General features: G+C 39.6%; 1 long non-coding RNA gene across 3 annotated transcripts in view; it reads left to right on the plus strand.

The window, feature by feature from the left end:
* LOC308194388 overlaps nucleotides 1–16,604 on the plus strand; it is an 85,363-nt gene that overhangs the window by 67,973 nt on the left and 786 nt on the right. The window contains exons 4-6 of one of the 3 annotated variants that reach the window (XR_013950494.1): nucleotides 151–9,976; nucleotides 11,088–11,277; nucleotides 11,368–15,873. This is a non-coding gene — a long non-coding RNA (uncharacterized lncRNA). Of the gene's footprint in view, nucleotides 1–150; nucleotides 9,977–11,087; nucleotides 15,874–16,604 lie in introns of those variants that run through there. The other 2 variants (XR_013950492.1, XR_013950493.1) reach the window with 2 other exon arrangements.

Raw genomic sequence — 16,604 nt, forward strand, 5'->3', positions numbered from 1 at the left:
TCTGTATTCTGGACTCTTCAGTTTGCTATGAGGGAAATAAGAATTGAATTTAAAAAAAGCCATGTGGTTTGAAGATGAGAAGTAGTAGCAGAATTAAGCTATACACTGTGGATTTTTTTTTGTTTTGCTGATTTCTTCTGAAAATGTCAGTTTCAGGTGTCTGAGCTGTCTGGCATCCTGTCTGGAGCAGGGAGGCTGCTGAGGAGCGCTGGAGTAGTTGAAAGTAGGTGTTTGCAGAGAGCAAAGCAGGAATTGCTTGGAGTTTGTGCTTTCCTCCACTGACTGTACGTGGATCCAATTGGCAAGTGGGGGTAGGGAGCAATAGTGCTTCTCGTTGGAAAAAGTCCTGATGAGCTGCGCTTGGAAAAGGACCTGACTCAGCATTGCACTCTCCGCTATTGATAGGCAGAACACCGAGTCCCTTTCTGGGAATAAGCAGGAAGATTTTGACCTACTTTAATGGAAGCGTAGCAGTTAAAATACTCTCCCCAGCCCTGGGTTATAAAGCAGTGCTCCTACTTCCCACAGATGTGTCCTACACCCCGAGCCTGTTGCCTTTGCGAAACTGTTTCCGCTGCCAGCCCAATAACCAGCGGGCACCCAGTGCAACTGCTGTGCGTAGGTGTAGAAAGCCTTTCCTCACACATCACCTGAATTATGAAACTCCTTGCTGCAGGATGTAGTAGGTTACTGAGGTTGCGCAAGGGCTGAAGAAGTGAGGAGGTGCGTTTGTGGAAGAGCAATCCACAGGGTTCGTTAAGACACTTCTGATTCAAGGCTTTCTTGAGTCACGCGTTCCTGGAGGCAGGAGGACGTTCTGGAGACAAATTACTCGTCTTGCCCTTTTCCCGTGTTCTTTGTCTCACTGTTTTTATCCCAAATCCAGCAGCAGGAAAAAATGCTGCTAAGCAAAACGTGTCTTTGGTCTCGACCTTTTAGAAGCTGTTCGTGTACCCTTGGTTGTAGAAGGCTTCTCTTTTCCTTCCACAAACTCTGGTAGAACTGTGTAGGGTCTTTCTCCCATTTTTCGAGGCTTCCCCCTATGACACCAGTAGAGTCAAAAGTGAAAGGAACGCTGCCCACTTGCTGTGTATCACACCACCAACCTAGGACCCCAGGTACGTGCTGCTGTGCGTTTCCAGTACTGTTCTATCAGGCCTTTCAGTGCAATAAATAACACTGCTTTTCGTGACCCCAGATATATGTTTTATGGGTGTTGAAAGAAATGCTAACTTTAGAGCCTGCTTCTGTTTTTTTGTTTTTTTGTCTAACTCAGAATTGCTGAAGCGTTTAAAGAAAGAGAGGCAGGATACCTAAAAGCAAAGAAAAATACAAAAAAAAAGTTCCTCTCAGTATCACGTCCCTCTGGTTATTCGCAGCATGTGAATGATGTATGTAACAAATCTCTGATCAGATCTCCTGAAGCGGTGTGGTGTGTGGTTAAAGATATGTGAGATCTGAACAAGGCTTAGCCAGCTGTGTTTACAGTCCTGGTGGAAGCAATTTACCACTGTATTTGTTTCCTTAGCTGTGAAATGATAATATTTTTATTATGAGGTCTGAGACGTTATTGGTTTTACAGCAAGGTGAAAAGTCAGCTTAAAAAAAGCCAACACCTCCGAATGATTACAGAATAATACTGTTCAGTACTTAATAATTTATCTGAGTAACTGTATCTATTAAGGAATAATTGAAACATATTTACAGAGAAAATCTGAAAGAAAATAGTACCATCATCGAGCAAAAAAGCTATAAACCATAATTATTACATACTTTCATGATTCAGCAGTTGAGCTGTTTTTGTGCATGTAAATGATTTTTACTTAATGGATTATTGCAGCACATCTGAGCAAGCGGTGCAGGACTCTACGAAGGGCATACCTTGAGGACACTGCAGTAGCAATTTTTTGCTGTGTCACTAGATTTTATCACGCATAAAGGACAGATTTTTTTTTTTACTTGGGAGTTTTCAAATGGAAACCACTGCTAAACTTCTGCTGGCATAGTTCACAGTAATTAAAAAAATTCTTAACTGACAAATTCTTTGTTTGTGCAGGTGATCGTCCTTTTAAATATATCAAGTGTCTGAATATAACAGCTGCTATAAACTGTATCAATAAAATGATGGAACTTATGACTACTACTTCTTACAAGAATTTTATCAGTAATGTCTTTTACTGCTTTTTTTGAAGCAGGAGTAATAAAAATATAAGCAGATTTTAGTTTACTGTTAGAAAGCTGTATGGCTGTCAAGTGCTATTACTAAACAAGTAGTAAAATACTATATTTGTTTTATTGCTTTAGTAATACAGTTACAAGAACCACTTCACTTGAGTTCTCTAAGATTTCTAACATGCTTGAGAGTTAGTACATAGAATTAATTCCTCGGTTTGGACTGCGTCCAATGCTTCATGAAAGTGATCTTTCCAAACAGCCATAGATTTGGATAATAAGGGAGGCATGGTTTAATTAGGGTGAGATTTACCTATGTAGTGGGAAAAAAAAATGTATAAATTGAACTGAACTGAGGATCATACCCTAAAACAAGGACTGTGAGAAAAATATTGACTAACAGGCATCTACAAAAATTTGTCAGTTTGTCTTAGTGGATGGTCTCGATTCCCACTCTGTCCGTGCCAAGCATTCTTTATCTTCAACATGTAAACTCTGCATGAACCATTTATAGGCTGCACAATATGTTATTGTGTTTTTTTTGCAAGATCATCATCTTTGTATTGCACTGATACAGCAGAGGGAAGAATGGGGGAATATCCGGTAAACTCAGGCATTTCTGATTGAGCCTTTAATGTCAGTCCAAGAAGTAATAGAGTTACAGAGAGATGTGGAGATGCATAGAATGAAACTGGTATGGCTGTTTTCCTTGGCCTTCCCCCAGACATCTACACGATAAAAGGAAACTATTTGTTGAACTTGAGTCAAATCAAAACAAACATGCCTACATAAAAGAACCTCGTGTCCAGCTGAAAGGGTAACTTTTTTTGATTTATTGTCATGTTATCCATCTCACACTATTGAAATATAATGAATGCCAATACAAAATTGTCTTTTTAGATGAGATGCTGTTTAATGTCTTTATTACCAAACCTGCATTATCATTTTTACCACCATTGATAGCAGTTAATAAACACTGCTGGCACTTTCAATGAGGACACCAGTTCAGCAGCCATGGCGATTGAAGCATCTTTTGATCCCCAAGGAGAAGGTTTGACAAACTCTGTGGAGGTTGGCTGTTTGCTGTATGAACTCTTTTCTTATTGTACTTGAATTTCGCAGTGATGTGGCAAGCCAAGTTAAGCTACCTTGCTAATCAGTGGAGGAAGAAAGGTAGTTCATAAAGAGACTGGGATTTTACTTGAGATGATACGGTCCGGATATTTCTGTCCTTTCCAATCACGTATAAAAGGAACTTCTACCTTGATCTGGGTACTTAATTTAGGTGCTGTAAGGGCTAATAAGGATCTGAGCCTAAGAGTGTCTTTGTGCAGTTCAACCTTGAACCTGAACTTATTACAGGAGAGCATTTTTTTGGAAGTTACAGTGATGACTACTACTGCATCTTCATGAAAAAGATAACTCTTATTCCTGCATCAGTGTGCATTAAGGAGCCCAAGTGTATCTTAGGCTCTTGACTGTGCTGTGTTTTTAATGTTAATGTTGAGAACATTGCTTTCTGACACTCCCTAAAAGCAATACAAGCGTGCTTACTTTCTGAAGGAGGGGAACAGGGAGGAGAAAATATTTTGTGTGTTTGTGCCTAATCCTAGGTTTTGCAATCATGTTGGTGTTTGCATCCACGCTGCAAATAACTGCCTGGGTTTCGGCATTACCTTGACATTAAGAGGTTGGATTGCTTTATGTTTTAATTGAAACCCCTGTGTGTTGCGATGGTACTGCCTATGATTATTCTGTGCTGTATTTGGAACTCTGTCTTCTTTTTGTGGTTGACAGTTACATGTTTTGGTTGGGGTTTATACACCTTTTCAGTTTCATGAGTGCTTTCTTAAATACTAAACTGTTTCCAATTCAGAAAGTTGTACTTTCCCCATGTAGTCAACGTGCAGCCATTCTTGGGTGTTCTGCCTACCCCTGTTCCCTTCAAAATAAGTGGTGTAGATTTTTGTTTCCCTTTAATTCTGATGTTTGGTGACCCTTCTTCCTAATATTAGAATCAATTAGCATCATCCCAACTGATTTTACCAACATCCGATTGCTTATGGACCTTCACGTAATAAGGTAACATGGAATTAATTATGTTGCTTGACAGATAAAAGGAAGAACATTTCTTACCTCGTAGGTGAGGAAGTTGGTACAGTTGAAACATTGTAAAGACATACAATGTGCGCAGGGGGGAAAAAAAAGACTATCCATCTTCCTTGAGAAAGTAAAAGTTGCAGCCTGTATGCCCTGTCAGAGCTTTTGCATCCCAAGGTACAAAAAAGGCACAGCAAAGATACTTTATTTTTTTTAGGTGAATGTTTCAGTTATAAACTGACCTGAAGTAAAAAACACTGATGAGAAAAAAGAAAGAAAAAGAAACACAAAACAAACAGATCTGAAGATACAGAAACAATTGTCTGAAGCTTCAACCTCTGCTTAAGCCCTTGCATCAGGGATCTGCCTGACCAGATTCCAGGACTACATGTCTCCTGGTGATAATTTCCCGTGTGCTATATTTTATTTGCTTTTCGTCCTTATTTTCATCTGGGTATACCAGTGAGGCAGAATGCCTGCTCTAAGCACTTTGGATCCTATCTCCAAACTGTGCTTTAATCAATATCACTTGCAGTGATAGCGCTGTGCAGAGTTTTCTTTTCTTGTCTAACTTCAGCCAGGAAATACAACAGATGGGCTTCACTGTGCCTTTTTGGCAAAGAGGAACAAGAAAATAGAAATAATAAACCTTATTACATATGTGCTTCTCAGCACGATGCTTGTCATGTGCAATGAATATCAGTAAAAAAAAAGAAGTGCAAACTTATTGTCAGTTAACCATTAATTAAAAAAAAAAAAAGAGCTTGAGAACAAATATGTCTTTACCTTTATACTAAAAACTGGTGGTAGTTATCTTTTTTTTTATTGCATGCACTTTCTCGGTGTACTGTCGTGAAATGAAAGAAGACCCAGTTTTGTTTTTCTGGAAACAGCAAACTCACTGTTGTGTGAGTGATAGAACAAATGTGTAATGTATAACAAACTAGAGGAAGTAATATAATTAGAATAAAAAAATTGCACATCTATAATTTTGCTGTTTATAACAAAGGCTGTTTTCACTAATTACCAATTAACATTTCAAATAAACTAAAATCTGCCAGTAGAGTAAATCATGCGGGCCTGTTACATATTAAATGTATTGAAGAAAATGATAACATTTTTCTGAGCTCCAGATGATGACTTTTGGCAAGTCTTCGGAGGTGACAGAAGTTGATAAACCTTTAAAATACTTCCAGCTAGAGACGATACAGGTTGTCTTAGGTTGCCTGTCTGAGGTGAGAGTGCTGGGTGTGTCTTTATCTCTGCTGTGCACCCCATTGTGTTGGAGATGCAGGGGAAAGTTTTGATGTTTCTGCTGCCCCTTACTGTTTCTGGAGGTCATAGAATGGGGGCTGTGTGTTTTTCTGGAGCTAACAGCAAGACTTTATTAAAATAATGATTAATTCAGCCTATCGTGCAGCTCAATTCTTACACTGATTTCTGTATGTTAGTATGCAAAGTGATGTTTTTAATCCCTTCAGCTAAGGTAAGTAGAAGCTTAAAAATACTCATAAACTTAAAGGTTAATGGGTGCTTGTCTTCTTTGAATGAGACTGTGTTGCTGGAATGTCTACAGGATAAAATACTCTGTGGGGTACTACTGTGCGGTTCTTCAGGACTGGCGCCGTAAATCTGTTTTCCTAACTGCAACGTCTTCGTTCTTCCGGAGATTTTCTCAAATCTCTTCTTCAAGGAGAAAGTAGTCTCTGTGACACCCAGAGTATGTACTGAAATTGAGGACCGTACATGGTTTCCCTTTCTATATAGTGGGTTATATGGATTCTGGTGGTGATCCTGGTCAGTCGTTATTTGCCAGTGGCTGATACAGCCTCCACTGTCCCAAAGCAGGCTCATCAGCTGCTTCAACAGTTCTCTGACAAAAAACCAACAAGGTTTCTTTTGGTAACTGGATAGTTACACACCTCTTCTAATCTGAGCAAAAAACTCTTGTCAACTGTTCATTCTTCTGGTCAATGCTTTCATCATTTCACTGATGCCTATTATGTATGCTTCTACTGACATTAATGAAGAAAATAGTCAAGATTCAACAACAGTGATCTATATAATCTCTGAACTTTGTAGGTTTGCGTATTCAGTGCCTCAAATTCAGCAGTTTTCATACTGGTTGGTTGATTCATAGCAAAAGAAATGTATCCGCTCAAGTCCAGAGTAAATCAAAGCTTTGGAGAAGCACAAGAAAACAATGCAAAGAGTATTTTCCACAGGTGTAGTATTTCATGTCCCTAATAACTGTTTTTTGGTTTTCTGGAGTGTCAGTAACCTTAAAACAGTTGAGACTAAGTTGGCTTCCAGAGGGCACATTCAGTTACACATCCTGCCTCTCCACCTCATCTCCTCTCAAGCCTGAAGTGCTAGATTCCCTATAGACATACACTTACTTATTTTTGTTCCAGGCTTGAACAACCAGAAATATTGAGAACCCTAGAAGAGTATTAACTAATTTAATGCAATCTGTTTACTTATACTTTGCTACCATTTTGTGGTTTTGTGTAAGTAACAGGTTACTTTACAAGTCCGTTACATATGAGTCTGTTTCTGCTCTTGAGCCGCAGTAACACCATCAATTTTTTTTGCCAATTTTGTATTTAAAAAAAAATATTTAAGCTTCTTCGTCTCTTTTTTGACAGGTAATTCAGTCCCTTCAATTTTTTCATGACTAGATCACAGTGAGTCATAGCAAGTTGGTTTACATATATTTTTGGGACTATAAACATTTTTTAAATACAGGCTCAGTATTCTTATTCTCTTTTGATTTACAGTTCTTTTTTAAGAGCTTGAGTGTAATATGCTCTAAATTCAATAGGAAAAAAATGAAAATCAAGCAATTATTGTACAAAAACGTGCATTAGCAGTCCTGAACTCTAGTTACTGGGGAGAAATTAACAAGAACTGTTTAAAAAAAAAAAGTTGTGAGGGGTTAGTTTTTCTAAGCTTACAGGGTCTTTGCCCCTTTCCTTGCACCCCGTAGCTAGGGTAGGAGCTCTGTCCTGGGCTCTGCCTGCGGTGGATCCTGTTGGTTAGATCCTTTGCTTGCTTGGAAGTTGAATATCAGTTTTGTCGCTTCTTTAAGAAGTTGTCAGATATATTTTTCAGTCTACTTTTACATTAAAAAAAAATATCCTCATACCCCCCAAAAGTCTAGTGGATTAAAGGAAAATTTGGTCTTTTCAAATGGTCGCTTTTAAATAGCCACTTTACGACTTCGGTGATGGGATTTCTTCTTCAGCGGACGGAGGTGGGGTGGGTGGGGTGTTTCAGATTCAGAATATACTGTTCTCAGCAAATGGAATAACTGAGCAATTTTAAAATGAGAACCTGATTAAAAATAGTTTGAAGAAAAGTGAGGGGGATAGCTTAGCGTCTGACATTTTTTGGTGCCTCTTGGTTTTGATTTATCAGATGTTATATAATCAAGTGACATTCAGTTGATGTTCTCATTGTAACAGTATTTCATGTCTGGAATATTACTGTGCTGTGACTGATTTTTTTCTCTTCTCCCCATCCATTGTACTTATTAAAAATAATAAAAAAAAAGAGTTAAGTCCAGTCTTTCTAGGGACAGTTTAGAAATTATTTAGGCACAACATAATAATTACAGAGCAGCCTTTCATAATAAAAGTAAAAACATGTTTCTATTTTAATACTGTCCTATAATCACTTACATCAACACGGCTTTTCCTTGTGTACATTAGAAGTGTTTATAGCAGGAAGTGTTTTAAATGGTGCTGGATTTCAAAGAGATGAGACTGGATTTCCTAACCGGGTACTGTGGACATCACTCTTGTAGGGCTTGATACTCTACGGATGTCTGCAAAGACTTTTCTGCCCCAAATGCAGCACTTCCAATAAAGATGAATTACTATTCTTGCACCATCATCCTGCTGCTTTTCATTTCTTTTACCCTCCACAGTGTTGTGTGGGTCTTACTGTTAAATCTGAGTTCTTGTAATGACTCCTGCTTTCTTGTTCTGAAGTATTTGACACTTAATGTGGTTAAATATCTGTTTAAATGCCTGTTTAGGGCATTTGGTTAATTACACCTTGTGAAGTTTGCATGTGTGGAGACAGTCAAGCAATACAGAGGCTCTCATGGGACTGAAATCTCTTCTAGTTTCTTTACAGTATAAAAATTGACACATCCTAGTGTTAAACACAAAATTCTGTGGCCCAGATGAGAGATACTACAGAAGGACAAAATATTGTTGAACGTGTTTGTTTGCTTGGCTATTTCTGTTTCAAGTATTGGGGTTATTGAAAGGATAACATTGTTTGCTTAGCTTGCATGGGGAGTTTCTAGTTCAAACAAGTTGATACTAGTTTCTTCTTGAGAGGCTGTTGCTTTTCAACTCTTGTCAAGAGTGTAGCTTTGTCCACGCCAAGGACAGCTCCAGTGCTCTTTTCTGCCTTCTTAAATGTCTTCATATTTTTCCTTTTTTTTTTCAACTCAATGGAGTGTTTCTTCTGTGTTTAAATAAAAATAACCTTGTTCATAGCACTTACAATGGTTAGATTTTTTGTGAGTCCTTGGGACACGATGGAAGCTGCTCATCTGTCGCTCGTGCGTTTGTTCTGCTGGTTGAGGAGTCGTCAGGAGCGGTGCGAGAAACACACCGATGGATGTTGCAAAGGTGCCTTTGGAGCCCGTTTGTCCTGTGGTATGTACAGAGATGTCACCTTACCAAAGAGATTGGAAATGTGTTCCTATAAAACTGGAAATCTCTTGCGTTTTGTCACTACCCTCCAACTATTTACAGCTGGAATTAAGTTAAAGCACTTCTTGCATCTATTTCTTGTCATCTGAAATATGTTTCATGTTTTGGCAGATAGGTTAAAAGAGGGCATTGAGCACTGACAGTGGGGCAACATAGAGGCCATATGTTGAAAAATTCATACGGGTTTACTGAGGGTCACTCCAGATGCTGTAACAGTATTATTTCCTTGTAAATAATGCACTGGGTACTTTGTAAGCAGCTGGTTGCGGCAGTATTGTTTTGTTGGAGAAGCAACGAGGATGTGTACTCCTGTTAAGTGACCTGGACCGTGCTTGTCGTACTGCAGAATATGCCAGAGGATGTTTTAAGCCCATCCTGCTGCCAGTTGTCACCTTCTTATTAGGTTAATGGTGGAAAAAGATGCATGCAGCTAGTTGTTGAGCTCTATGTCCTTTTCCTAACATTCTAAAATGCTTCTAGCCTAGCATGTGGAAGTTGCTTGACGTGGTACATTGTTAAATGCTCCTACAAGCTATATTTGCTAAGTGAATTTATGTAGAAATGAACTTAGCCATGAGGTATGTGGGTAAAATGCAATGTAGATGTACGTCAAAAGAACTGAAATTAGATGCTTCAGAGTATCGTAGAGTTCAGACTTCATTACAGTATCTGTTGCTGCTTTTTGTAGAAGTACAGAGGTCTTGTGTTCACAGAAAGGAACATCAGGTACAGGCCGACAGTCTGGTTTGAAGCATTAGTATTGTCAGTGCTTCTAAAAACGCTCAAGCCTCTATTTTTTTTTGGCAGAACCATTTTTAGAGCTTCTGAAGCCTCCAAACTCTTCCAAAAAGGAACATAGGAATGGATGATCTTAAAAATAAAATTGAAGCTGTTGTTTCTGATTTACCCATCAAAACCGTTCTGTTCCTTTGCATGTTAAAAGATGGACTGCATGAAGAAGTCTTGCTCTGGTGAGAAGTCTTGTTCTGGTAAGAGTGTCAATGTAGAAGACAATGAAGGACGTTAATTACTGCATATCTCTGTCCAGTTTTGTGTCTTCAATAAATGGATTGGTTTCTGTATTTCAGATCGTTTCAAAAACAAATATGTACGTATCGTTGAAAAATGGGTTTATATTATCCTAATTGAACAATACTGTCACTCTGGGTAGACTAAATAGAAGGTTGTGCCACATAGAGCATCTCCTATGGTTTGTGCTGCTTGCAGCGTGCTAGGTTCTGCGTTATCTTTCTTCCAAAGAGCTTATGGAGGACTGGAGGGAAGGAGAGTACATCTGTTTCGGTTAAAGGAGTATGCTAATAACTTTAATTACATCTATTATTAATATTGTATATGTATAATATTATATATATAAACCCTTTCTCCTGTTTGCAGAGCTGCGATGAGCAGGTAGGCGAGTGAAATGAGGTGTGTTGACCTCCTTGTGAGCAAACAGCGAAGTTAAGCATTTCCAGTTGAGCTGTTAATGCTTACGATCATTGAGGATTTTTAATCAACTGGTAGTTTCTTTCCAAGGGAAAACAATAGCTGAAACCAAACAATGTCAGTTCTGCAGGTAGTTTATTATGGCATTATGATAGAACTGAAATGTTATCTTAAGACTATTATTAACTGTTAATTGACATTTAATTCTACATCGCTTTAATATAAGCACTTTTCTACTTAGAGTTTGTTTTGCAGAACAAAGGGAAAAGTGTATTTGTGTGTATATATATACACGCACACACAAAGGCAGTTTTAGTGATGTCTGATCTAATACTACATCAAGGGGAAACAGCTGTGATTTAATGAGCACAAAACTAACTGAAGTTCATAACTATGACTATATTGTTGTTGTTGTAAGCGTTTAAGAAAAATCATCTTGCACGCATGTGGCTTCAGCATTTAACCGCTGAAGCAGGTTGGGTGCCAGGAATGAGAGTTGTGTAACGCTGCTCTGCCGAGCGCCTGCCGAACTTCAGCGCTGCGTCTTTGAGCCCTGCGTAATTGTGTAATTAAAAGCCAGCGTTTTGTTGAACACGCCTCGGCGCTGGTCCTCAAGCTGCTGCCGTCTCTCTGCAGTGAAATCCCGTCCTTTTGGCGATAAGCACGGCTGGGCTCTGGACGGCTCACCCCGAGGATGCTCCTGGCAGAGGCGGTGGCTGCAGCGTGCCGTGCCTCCTGGCTCTGCTCCTCTCGCCTCTGACGCCTCGCAGGCTGTCTTGGACCGCTTTAAAGACGTTGTTTGATCATTCTGGGGATAGGGAGACAGGTACGGGCAAACGCTCTGGTTTGACGCCTCGGTGTTGGCAGTGCTTCTAAACATGGTTAAGCTACTTAATTTTATTTTATTTTTTGGCAGAACCATTTCTTAGGGGTTCTGAAGGCTCCGGTACGCCAAAGGCAGGCAAGCTGCATGCGGGGCAGCCTCTCGTGCCTTCCCCAGGCATTTCTCCACTTACAAACAACCACTGTTTTGAAATCCAGACGTTACCTGGCTCAAAAAAAAAAGCTTCAGCTCAGCCCTCAGCACTTGCAAGTGGTGCGTGTTTTATGGAATACTAAGAAGCGTACTGTGAATTAATTTGAGACTCCTAAAAACCAGTGTTTACTGCTGCTGAGAATTACAGACCTCTACCTTATGAGCTACCAGAAGCACTCAAGGAGAAGTGAGGAACCAAGCTAAGGTTTGGTTTTTGCCTTCTTGAAGGTTGGTGGTGCTAAAGCATCCACAAAGCACGTGTGTGACTCCAGCCAAGGAGGCTGATTCCTCAGGGTTTGCCCAGTGGTGTTGAAGACCTGGAGCCAGAGAACAGCACTCACTATCACCTGTTGAATAATGCCCTGTGATGTTACAAGGACCAGACACTGTGCAAGCAACCATGGGCACAATTTCATTCTGTATATCTTAACCCTGAGCCTAAGGAAGCAACAAAGAAAGGATGGTGCTTGCAGCTGGACCAAAGAGCCAAAGAATTATTATTTTCACCTGCATAAATCACTGGCAGGTGTTTCTTGAGATGAAATAACCTTTTTCTAAAAGGTGTGCTATGCCAGAGAGGTTACCAGCAGAGTATTGAGCTTGACTTATTTAATGTGGATCACCTGGCATCAGTAGAGGGGTTGTGCTAATGACAGAATTGGAAGGCATCCTAAATATAGAAGAGAATCAGGATATTGTACAGAAATAACTGAGATGACATTGAAAAACTGGGCTAATAGAAGTGAAATCAAAATCGAAGGTCATATCTTCTAAGTGAGTAATGGCAGAGTTTTGTAAAACGGGAACTTAGAACAAGATCCTCATTATAGATAAATAGTGCTGGATGATCACAGGATGTGCGTTAGCAGCCCCTGTGGCATGCATAAAAACAAGTGAACAGAATTCTCTGCTTTATCAGTGTGAGTTCAATTTTTTTTTGAACAGTTTGAGGGAGGTGAAGAGACTATCAGGTAAGAGGGAGATGTGAGGAGTTTAAAGTATTCATCTTTAGAGAGACACAGTATGGAGAAATAGTGAAAGAACTGAAATCTGATGGCCACAGAAGCAAAACCAGGAGCAATAAATGCTGAATTAACTGAGGCTGAGTCCTAGAGGAGGTTTCCTGATTGCCAGAGTGCCCAGATTCTGCAGCAGCAATCCAGTGAGAGGGGTGCCAAAGGGTTTCCTTGACTGGAAGCTCAAGTTGATGACAGGACTTATTTTGTGTAGTCTCTTTAATGTCCCAAGCAAAATCCTTCTTAGCCCTATGCTTCTAAGATATATGTTGTGCCAGTAGCACTTTTAGTGTTCTATTCACACTATTTTCTTTATCTGGGAAAAGTGTGGGTGTTTATTACTGTTACCTATCTGCGACAATCTGCACTTGGAGTAAAAGCCCATTCTGGTGAACATTGTGATACAAGTACTTGGATAAACGCGTTAGGAGAAGAAAAACTATCTTTTATTTAACTAATGTATTAAATATTTCACCACAATGGAACATGCAAGTATTCTTCAAAAGGAGCTCAATAGCTCCAAAACAACTCTACAGGGAGGAAAATTTAGGAGGAAGTAGAGGGACTACAGATCCCCGTTTCTAGATGGTTATCTTATTAGCTTGCTGATCTGAGAGAGCGGATGATTTCTTGAAAGACTATTTTAGATTTTAGTACAGCATCAACTGTTTTCTTAAATTCCTTATGCTCTCAAGATTACACCCATGAAACATCAGTTATGTTTACCAAAATATTTTCAAATTTAGATGAAGGTTGCAACACAAGGAGATAGTTCAAAGTAGGAAGCACATATCTGCTGTTGACAGTTTTGCAAAATGATGTGAAATGTGCATGTACAATATTCAAAATTTTCACTCTAAGTAAAGAAGAAAATAATCTTCACTCTTCCAAGAAGAAACCAAAACTCCAGCCCCATCCCCATCATTCTAACAGGTTTTGACTTTAAAAATAGCATTTGTCTTGTGCTTTAAATCAGAAAGTATCAAGGCTTTTTATTGTAGCAATATATTCTATCACCATTGAAAGCCAGCATGGAAAAAGACAACTGCATTAAGTTGCCATCTTTTTATTAAGTTTCTGTGGAGAACCCAGATGTGAGGGAATCTGGCATATTTTAAGCCCTATAGGAGCGCAAGGAAGAATGTCAAGAAATGCTTAGGTTTAACAAGTCACCCAAGCTGATTGTTACATAACGTTCACTGCATAATGAATGCTGTAAATTTGATGTTTTAGGAAGTGAACGAAAGAAATACTGAATCCCTGAGCACATAGGTTGCTGAGCCCACTTCCAGACCCCTGCATGCATCTGCCCTTCCCTAGCCCAGCAAGCGCTGGTGCCAGCTCTGGGCAAACGTGAGGCCATGCAGGTAGGAGCAGGGCTTCTGAAGAGGTGTGGGAGCTAACAGTGACCTGGAAAGCAATGGTTCTCTTAAAGATCTGCAGTGTTATCCTGCGTCTAAGATGGATATCTGAACAATGGGATGCATGAAGAGGAGCTGTTGGAGGGGCAGCACTTCTTGGCATGGTAGAGATTGAGCAGAAGTGTGGCTTCCTTGGGAGAAACGGTGGTCCTACCAAGACCAAAGCATCTTTGAGAACATAGCAGAGGTTGTGCTGAGTCAGTGCAAGAATAGCCTAATTTTCATTTGTTTTCATGTAGTGACTTAAGTTATTCAATAACTCTATTTTTTTCTCCAAGAGAAGTATGAGGTGACTTCGTCTGGAAGTACTTCATGAAAAGATCATTGAGCTGGATCAGACCATAAATGTTGTCAAGGTCAGTGTCCTGTGTCTAGCAGCAGCCATGAACAGGCCAACTGTGCGCAATGCTCCTAATACTGCCAGCCTTTGGGTATATTTAAGAATATGGTTGTCTGGACCTGATGGGGCTTCAGTGTTGCACTTGGTGGTGTTTCGGTTTGTGTTTTGTCCCTTGGGGAGCTCGGCTGGTGGTCCTTCTGACTCCTCTGAACTTAGGTTTCTGCACTGTGGTTTGCAAAGGAGGAAGGATTTGGGGAAGAAAATACAGTGGGATCAAGTGACTGGTACCATAGGGATAAAGAGCAGTAGTGGGCATTTTTGCCCTCTGGAATGACTTTCAGATATTTAGGATAGAAACATTGTCATTCTGGGAGAAAAGTTAAAGATGTCCTGGTATATTTGACGGTAGTTCTTAACATTATGCATACGGTTGCATTTTAGAGTAGAGTAGGATATACATATATGCATGTGTGCAGTCTCAATATCATGGATAAAGCTGCATAATTATAGTTCATAATTTGTCTGCGTTGCATCTATTTTAGAAGTTAAATAATTGCTGATAGGAGGCAGTGGTAATTTATGGCAAGGAAAAGTGCTCTCGCCTCATCTTATCTGGAGGGTGGTGGGTGTAATTCTGAAACTTGTCCTGTTTGCTGCCTCTCTAAAATATGCGTTACTGCTGTGTGTAGTGGCGTTTCGGTGGCTGAGAAGACTCATAGCAGTGTGGGTATTTTCTTAGGAAATGAAAATGTGCAGAAAATTTGTAAAATCTTGAAATAAATGGTCCTGTGAAGGGAGGAATAATTGGTTATGTTTTCCAAATAGAGATACTATATTCTGAAGAAAAGAACATTTTGTAAAAAAAAAAAAAAAAAAAAAAAAGGAAATTTAAAAGTTGCTAATAATATGCCAGAATTTTTTTTTTTTACTGATCTAAGTTGCCGTAGTTAGGGAAGACAGCAGCTTATCCAAGAAGGAAGCCATTTTTTAAGGTCCCATATTTGTTTATTACCTCAGCAATATTCTATAAATGATTAAATTGAAATGTGGATATGGCCTTGGAGAAAACGAATGTCATGAGAAAGAGCTGATGGAATTATAACTTCAAATATGTTCCTGTTTGCATGTTTAATGTATGATTAAATGTCATTTGTTTAAAACAGGAATTCAATTCATAATGGGGTAGTGTAAACAAATAATGTTTTATATCACTTAGGCTCTAATTGATTTTTTTGTTTCATGACAGCATCTCAGAATTAGGCCTCCGTTATTTATTAGTTAGCAAGAAGGACGGGAAAGACCTTGTGTCCTGTGTTTAGTGAGGAAATCCGGGTAAGTTTAGAAAGAAGACAAACGTTGTGCATGTAAAATACCCCTGGACTTGATACAGTTCTGGAGCATTGTAACTGTGAAAGTACAGTTCCAGGAAATCATGGATGTTTTGCTATAAAAGAAATATTTGGAAGACCTGGCAGGACTCTAATCACATGAATACTGTGTGGGAGCACTGCGCGTTTGGTGATACGGAGGATTAAGGCCGGTTTTAAGACAGCCCTCTAACGCCAGCATAATTAGTGAACAGAGACCAAGTGCTGAGGAGCTTCAGGAACTATTAACTGTAAACTTCAATAATCAGGATCTCAGTGTTTTAAGTACTTAGTTTAGGATGTGTTTCAAAGCTCCTTCGCAGTGAGTTAGGTAGGGTGGTGGAGGCTGAGGGGTATGCGTCAGCGTGGTGTTCCTCACAGGAAAAGCCTGCCATAAGATGCGCTCTTTTCCTTTTCTGTCATGTTTACATGGGGTTAGGAAAGCTCTTGAGGTGTTTCTCAGCAGCAGATCATCTTGTAGTAAGACCCTTAACCACGTGTGTAGGTTTGGGCCTTCGTGGAGGCCAGCGGGATGCTGCCTTGTGTCGTCCCGAAGCTGAGGGAAATGCTTTGGGTAGGCCTAAGGCACCTCAACGTGTTCGGGGAGACCACATCCATCTGTCAAGGGACTTGCTTCGTCTGCCTCCAACAATTCCCCCTCACTGTAAAGGTGCTGGAGATCTTTGTCTATCCCAATAAATACGGCTGCTGAAGTCCAATTGGGTAGAAAAAAATAATTTGGTTTAAATAGTCCCCAATGTAGGGGCAACTTTTTTATTTTTAACTCCAAAATGGGTGACGTTTTTGAAGGAATAAATTACAAAGCAAGAAGTCTCGAAAGTAATTATTGTGGATATGGTTGTGAATTTTTTAACCACCACTTCAATGACTTTTTTTTGTTACTTTTGGTTATACTTTATAAAACACGTTTATAGACGATGTCAGCAATGTTCTTCCTCAGTTGCTGTTGCAA

Source organism: Anser brachyrhynchus (genome assembly GCF_964034855.1).
Source record: "Anser brachyrhynchus genome assembly, chromosome: 4".
NCBI classification, from domain to species: Eukaryota; Metazoa; Chordata; class Aves; order Anseriformes; family Anatidae; genus Anser; species Anser brachyrhynchus.